Below are 8,243 nucleotides of genomic sequence, written 5' to 3'. Positions count from 1 at the left end.
TGCATTAGAACTGAGGTCAAGATGTCTAAGGGCATTTTGGAAATGTAGTGGCAGATCCTCAGACCCAAGTGCAGCAAACTGAACCCCGAACAACTGAAGAGAGATTCGGAGAAGTGTTGTCTGGACTACAGTGTGGAGCCTGAAGCCCAGGTCAGGAAGTTCTAGTAGGAGTGCCGTCTCTCCCCAAGACATCAAGGGGGACGCACACAACTCCACCACCCACTCCTTCTAGACTGACCCATCGAGGAGTTGACACCCAGGACTTAGTCAAGGGAATGAAGGGGTTAACAATTGCCACTCAGACTGGCCCCGAAATGGCGGGAAAAGAGGAGAAGGGGCGGGCTGTAGTGGAGGCGTGAGCAGGGGATATAAGAGTGAACCGGACGACATCCCGGGTGGATGGGAGATGATATGGATGCAAGATCCATGGACCGGATGGTGGGAACAGGTCCGGGTTCCTAAAAACGAGGCAGAGAATCGGAGAAGGAAGGGACTCCCTCAGCGCCCATCCTACTGGGGTGAGTCCGAAACCCGTGAGTGGAGACGGAGGCTAAGAGAAGAAAAGGAGGCGGCATTTGGAGGAACTGAAGAGACTGGCCTGCTTCCTGGACCTTGGGATTCCAACCCAGAGGAGGGATCGCCGATATGGGGGTGGTCCGGAGATGAGGAAACCCTCCCCCTTCTAATCCCTGAGATGGGTGAAGATGAGCGCCAAGAATCTGAAAAGATTCTGGCTGGTCCCTGGGAGCACAAGTCTACGAACCCGTTTGAGACTGACGTGTTGTTGCCCCTGTCCAAGCCGTTGCTCACTCAGGAGAAGTTTACTACAAGCTTTCATGATGTTCCTTCACAGTTACCTAAGTTAATAAATACAGAAACTTGTTTTGATTTAAAGACGTCTCCTGGTTTATTGGGGGGGAGAGAGGAAGACCCGCTCATCGAACCTTCACATACGGTTACAACTCCTTAGCCAACATGGTCGTTTCCTCCTCGTTTAGCCCTGGTTTGTGGGGGAACAGCTTAACATTCAAGGTGGGCTTAAACCTCCTCTACTGGCCTGTGATAGCCTTGATCCCAATGGAGGCTGTACATACTTGAATGTGAAAAGAAAGTGAAACTGCATTGATTCTTCATATTTAACAATGTGCGTTGTCCAGCCCTTTGTGCATTTTCTTTTCTTTCTCTTTTCATTTCCTTTCACAGACATGCATACTGAGCTAGATTGCACCAGCCTTGATCTACCTGTTACTCATCCGTCAATAAAAGATGTCCTTGACAACTTCATCAGTGTCTCTGACTTGAACTCCCAGTGTTTCAGAAGTATACTATATTCCTTGATACAGCATGTGAAATGTTCAGCACGTGTTTTACCATTGCTGCCCCTCTCACCCATGGCTTAGCGAGGATTTGAACCCAGGTCCCTTGAATTCTAGTTTGACACTATCCATTATCTCTTACTGGCTTGAGATATGGGGGAAAAAAGGAAGAGTCTGATTCACACAGGAGGGCAGAAAAGAGCTTTCCACCTGGTCAGAAGCCTCAAGCTTCTTATCATAGTTCTGGATTCTGAGAGCTGCTACGGTTAGTTGGAGCATCGTGCTTCCTTGTTGTTGGATTAGGAGGCTACAAGGAGATTCAGTGTGTAGCCTGCTTTCCTTGCAATTGTGTGCACGGAAGGGAGCTTTCCCCCTAATGCTGCAGGCAAAACAACAGCAATCCACTGTGTTCCTTTCTAAAAACAAAAACAACAAAATACTGTAAAAGAAAACATGATTACCTTTGAAAACGAAAAGAACAAGCTGGATTTGTTGATTCCTATATTCAGAGTAGCTCCCCGCCCCCCAAATGCCTCACTTGTGTTCCTGTTTTGACAGGCTCATCTCATGTTTGCAGACCAGTTGTAGCAGTTGAGAAGCTGGCTTTCAGGACCTGCTGCAGCTTGCTTCCTGATGCCACCGGGCACATTTGTACCTGCAGTGTAGCCTTCCTTTTTTTTCAGAAGGGAAATACATAAAGCGGTTGCAGCGATGAGTCCCCCACGGGCAGAAGCAAAGGAGGTGGCGTCATGCACCTGCTGGCAAAATAGCACAGCACTCTGAACGGCTTGGCGGCTGCTACCGTGCAAGGATAAGTCGCGTTTTGTAGCAGCATTTAAAGGTTAAGTGGGAACGTGCAATAGGTAATCAGTTGTAAGTTACACTTGCGGTTATAGTGCTTTGCTGTGTTTTTGCCAGTGAATGGTAGTACATGTGCATTATTTATTTATGCTTGCCGATTTTCCTGGTATGGCTGGGAAAGGCTCCTAACTAGAGGTCGGGAGAGACTCATCTTGCTCACACTGGTCCTCAGGGCATTGCTGGACTACAACTCCCATCGTGGTCCTGTCGTTTCCATCAGGCATGGTCACTGGTTCCGATGCTTGCTTAGCTGTTGCCGCTTCAGTGCCAAAGCAGCTGTTCCTTTCTCCCTTTATTCTTTATTATCTATGCAGAATCATGTCACTGCAGTGTTGGAAACGACTGTAGGGGTCATCTAGCCTAGCCCCTGCCAGTGTGAGGAATCCAGAGTTGCAAAGGGCCATCCATTCCCTGTTCAGAAACCTGATTTAAGGACCTGCCTCTCCCAGGTCAAACAGTTCTTGCTGTCAGGCATAGGGAGGTCAACTGCAATCCAGTTTAAGAGTGGATTCCTTTTTATTGCACCACTACAAATCAAACAAATGGCAAGCTTTTGTGGAGAAAATTCCACTTCATCAGGCTGAGCCCACCCCCTTCATGGATAGTATAGAAAAATTGTAGACAAAGAGTCCAAAACGTGATGAGAGGTCTCAACATCTTTGAGAGGTGATATCAAGTCTCTTGAGTTTGTGGTCTCAAGCAGCCTTGTAGCATGGTTGGAATTTTTATATCCCGTTCTTTTGGTCTTAAGAGATCAAATATATTCATAAATATATTTGATCTCTTAAGACCATAAATATATTTGGGTTTAAGAGATAAAATATATTCATATGTTTAATACCCGTCTCAGCGGATTAAATATTAGTCAAGGGTTTTTAAGCCATTACCAAATGTGGAATACTACAATAGTAATTATGTTTTTATCTGCTGCCATTTCCCACAACCCAGGCTCTTTTCTAACTGCTGCCACAGCACAAGTTTCAAAAGTAAAGTCAGGGATTAACTTGTTATCATATTTTGCCAATCTTAACTCATTATCATATTTTGTATCTGCTCTTGTTATCTATCGCCTGGGGTTCCTTTACCCAAGAACCACGGTCGCTGTTTACAGAACAAAACGTCAAAGGAAAAGGACCGAATATCAAACAGGGGTCTTAAGTCATTACCAAGTGGGAAATGCCACCATGATTCATAGAATTTGCAATTTATATCTACTAACCTACCCCTGTCTATTTATCTTTGAGCCATGTATAAATGTTTTCCCGTGTCGTCTCTGTATTCCCACTGTTAGGTCTGAAGAAGTGGGCTTGTTCTACACAAGTTCACATTGAAATATAGCAGGTAGTCTTTAAGTTGCCACAATGTTTTCGGCTTCTTTCTCTTTTTTTTTTGTTTCCTCTTGATAACGCTTGCAGAGACGAAGGCCCTGGTCACACAAGGAAAATGTTTTCTAGTTCTTCCGATACTTTCTATACCCCTGTTGTACTGCATTGTGGTCACATGCTTTATATCCTGAGACGAACATCCCAAAAACTTCTAGTGGTACTGATATATTTCCTCCTGTTTGGATCGTTGCAGCTGGCTACACTGCGATACCAGTTTATTTTCTCTCTTGCTTCAAGGGGCAATTACGTAGACATTGATATATTAGGAACAAGATTCCCTCTGAGGTCCTCGACTGTACGAGCACATGTGACTCTGCCCCTCCGTACCATTTTCCTCCTCCCCTGTGCACTCACAGTGATTGTTTTCAGCCCCTTTCGTTCTGGTTGCAACGAAACCCCGTGTGCAGCGGGCAGACTTTTGTGCATTCCCAGGCAGGCTTGTGCACGGGGTGTGTGTTAAACACCACCTTACGGAACCGAAAATTAGAGGGAACATTTCTCGGGAAAGGGTTTCTGTTTAGGAAAGTGTCTTCTTGTGCCATGGCTGCTCCTCCAGAAATGCATCACACACAATGGACATGGGGTATCAAAGCGGCAGTACAGGCGATCACTCCCACCCAGTGACATGGCATACCAACAGTTCAATGTATCTTCCCATAGAAATAATTTTTTAAAATTACTCACCAGTAAGGTAATGGCAGCTGCTGCCCAGTGACATGCTTTTACCAATGTATCGGGCATAAAAAATAAATAATAATACGTAATAATGTGTGTGTGCCGTCGTAATGGTGGCCCCCTTCCTGGCTTCGATTCTGAAAAGAAGTGGGACTGGTTGTGCACACAAGCAATCTCGGTAAAGAATACACTGGTGCAATGAAGGTAGGAAATAACACAACCTTCCTGGCAATGGAGAAATGTCCTGCAGTTACACCACTGGCTGGAAAAAAATATCTTGATCTTGACTGTGCGTTGTGTGACCGGGGGGGGGGGGGAACCAACAAACCAACTGGGGGTTAACTAGAGAACTGTCCCTCATGTGACCGGGGCCTTAAATGGCTGCTCTGTCAAAAAAACGATACCAGACCAGTGTCTTTGCTCCAGTGAATAGCGCTATGCTGACACGCACCAACACTGTGTTTTTTTAATGTCCTGGTTTACAAAATGAAAAATATAGCTGCTAAAAAACCCTGACATCTCAAAGAGGATAAGCTTCATTATGCTTCAGATAAGCAAGAGTGACTTGCCTGGTTATGGAAGCGAGCGTGTATTCTCTTTTCCAATAAATGGCTTGATAGATGGCTCCTTCCCCGGTCTGCTGCAGCTATTAAATAATCAGCGACCGGCTGTTTATTGCTTTCTACACTTCAGAGTAGTGGGGACTGCCCCTTAATTTTCCTCTTGCCGTCTATTTATTGTTTTCCTAAATAGCGCCATTAATGGTGGCAGGTTTCAGGAACAAAGTATCATTTGATGCAAAACAAGGGTTATAATGGAGCTTTCTTTATTTTAATGCAGCGTCCCCGCCACTAATGTGAGCCATCAGGGCATGGCTGTCATTTCGGTGCACAATTGCCAAGGGCATGGGGGCAGAGTTTGGGGGGGGATAAATCCTTTGATGATAAGGGAAAGATGATGATAAGGGAGAGGGAGGAACATGAACAGTGAGTCCATTTGGTTGGCCTCACCTGAGCGAACCAGGAGGTGATAAAATTTGCATTGAATTTTACAGGTAAGGATGAATAAGGCAGTTGTAAATCAGGTTGTGTGTTTGACAGGTGTCCATCTAGCAATCCTTTAAAGTCTACAGCACTCTGTGCTACTGGCTTGTAAGGTCTTCACTTTCTCCAGACTGAAGGCTGAGCGGAAGGTTGATCTATTGGCCACTGTGAGAAGCAGAAGAGCAGAACTTTACAAGGAACACCAGAGCTTAGGAAAGGTAGCTTTGGAATGGTTATTTCCAGAAACCCACAGCCAATAGAGGGCTATGGAATAATGGGTGGGATGAAGCAGATCCAGAGTGAAACATCTTAGGAACTTCAGCAAACAGAGTAGATCAGGACTGGAACCAGAGGATCATTTATGACAGTGGTCCCCAACCTTGGGCCTCCAGATGTTCTTGGGCTTCAACTCCCAGAAATCCTGGCTAGCAGAGGTGGTCGTGAAGGCTTCTGGGAGTTGTAGTCCAAGAACATCTGGAGGCCCAAGGTTGCGGACAACTGATTTATGAGATCAGGTGTGAAACCAGCCCAGAATCTGGGATATCTATGAGTAGATCTTGGTGGAACCTTGAGCGTTATTGGATTTTCAAAGCTAAAAAGTAGCCCATGGGATCTGATGTTTACATATCAAGAAGGGACTTGGAAAAGTTACTTGGGGTGGAGAATTCTGAGAGCCGCAAGACTAGAATTTAGTGTTTCTGAGCTCTGCCATAACTTGTGGCAGCCTGGATGATCTTATGGAGGAGGATGCTTGAATAGGACTAGAGGTAATAGGGTCATGGCAGACTCAAGATTGGGATGCAGACTGAGAGATTGGAACATGAAGGTCAGACAGCATGGCTGATGGAGCCCTGGGCTTAGTGGGTTTCTGTCCATCTTGTGCTTTAAAAAGCCACATCTCAGGAAAATGTTCCCCTTTGAGAAATCTTTGAAATTGTTTGATTATTTTTTTTAAAGAAATACACTTTCTTGATGGAGCTTCCCCCTGTGTATGTGTGTGTTAATTAAAACTTCCAGCTGGGAAGCTTTGATAGCTGAAATTAGTTTCTGGAACACTCCACTCCAGCTGTTTTTGTGTGTGTGTGTGTGTGTGTGTGTGTGTGTGTGTGTGTGTGTGTGTGTGTGTGTGTGTGTGTGTGTGTGTGTGTGTGTGTGTGTGTGTGTGTGTACTTTTAGCACAATAAATTTAATAGGCTGTTTAAAAATGAATTTCATGGGAAGTATGATAGCATTAAACACCTCTCCCTAGAATTAACAGAGACTAACCATCATGACTTCAGAAGAGAAGGAGAAAAAGCAGTGAATATAGCAGGACAAGCCTTACATCATATGGATGGTGGCAGTCATGCAGAACCCGGTACGTTTACAAGGACAAATTCTCCTTCTAGGTAAGTCCTCCTCTTTAGTTTCTAAGAGGAATGCTGCTGTTTAGGGTACTAAGTATTGTATTAAGAGAAAAGGGAGAACATTAGGCACCAACCCTTGACACAGCAGTATCTTGAAGCACGTCCCATTGGTTTTCTCCAGCTCCTAGTTTTCTATGTGCGGGATTTTCAATTTCAATTGTGGCTTAGTTAAACAGCCATTTTCTCCCCTTGGCTTTCTGATGTGGCTCAGCCTCTCAAAAGCTGTATCTTAAAAAAAGAAAAACAGAAACATGCTGCTCAGCTGGTAGATAACAACTTATTTTGGGTTTGCCGTATTCTCTAAAGGGTGGACATGATGTGTTACTTTGCTTCTAAACAGGCTTGTCATTAGCTGATCAGAAGTATAAATGATGAATGACTTGGATATGAAGAGGGGCTGGCCTGCTTCCAGGATTATAAACTCTCAAAAACAGCAGCCATGGTGTGTACCCTGTTTCCCCGAAAATAAAACCTAACCTGAAAATAAGACCCTAGTAGGATTTTTCAGGATGCTCGCCATACACACCCTACCCCAAAAATAAGCCCCAATTAAGTGAAACCCTGCCCTCCACCATTGTGCAGCAGCCAGAAGAAGATGACAGGACTGTAGTAGCATCCATCCATCCATCCATCCATCCATCCATCCATCCATCCATCCATCCATCCATCCATCCATCCATCCAATTTATACCCCACTCTTCTTCCAGTGAGTGTAAAATGGCAAACAGATTTTTCTTCCTCCTCCTCCTCTCTATTCTCACAACACCCTTGGGAGGTAGATCAGTCCGAGAGGGAGCAAATGATGCATTCAAAGGTATTCAGTGAGTCTTGTGACTCAGAGGGGACTAGGACCTTAATCTTCTGAGTCTTGACCCAGCATCGTAACCACGATGCAACACTGTCTGGCATTCTGAGGAGGATGAGCAGCATTGCTTACTTAAGTCCCTTGGCGCCTGCTTTCTCCTGATCAGACCTATAGGTGGGAGTTTAAAAGGGGTCACAAGAAGTTTGCTGTGATTTTGGCTTTTGAAGTGACCTAGGACCTCCGCTCTCCCAGTACTGCTGCTTAATGTCGCACCAGCTCTCCTTCATGGCTGCTGGATTCACAGCTTTTGCGTAGAGCCTGCAGGGTGCCATGTCATTCAAGGCATGTGCCAGGGCTCTCCCACTGGGCAAAATAATGACCACCTGGCTGTTGGCATTATAGCGTGCAGTCGGGAAATTACCACGTAGCATCTGCCTGTCAGCGGAAATGTATCCACCATGTTCATCCGTACACGGCAAACATGTTAGAAGCGTCACAAAATCAGCCCATTCCTTTCTACGTGTTCCTGCAGCTGCAGTTTGCACACCAGAGAGGAGGGCCGCTCCTTCCAAATTGAATTGCTTATAAACCACCCCCAGCACAGCAAAAAGGCAATATTGAAAATACTGAATGTTTTGTCGAAGAAGGAGGTGGGGGTTCCATTCAGAAGGAAAGGAAAAGAAAGATGATCAGAGTATAGTGTCCCTCCCTCTGTCTCCACTTATATATATTTGTGTGTGTGTATTTGTGAG

The sequence above is a fragment of the Pogona vitticeps genome, chromosome 6 (assembly GCF_051106095.1).
Source record: "Pogona vitticeps strain Pit_001003342236 chromosome 6, PviZW2.1, whole genome shotgun sequence".
Taxonomy (NCBI): Eukaryota; Metazoa; Chordata; class Lepidosauria; order Squamata; family Agamidae; genus Pogona; species Pogona vitticeps.
The sequence above is the reverse complement of the archived record's forward strand: the minus strand, read 5'-3'. Positions refer to the sequence as shown.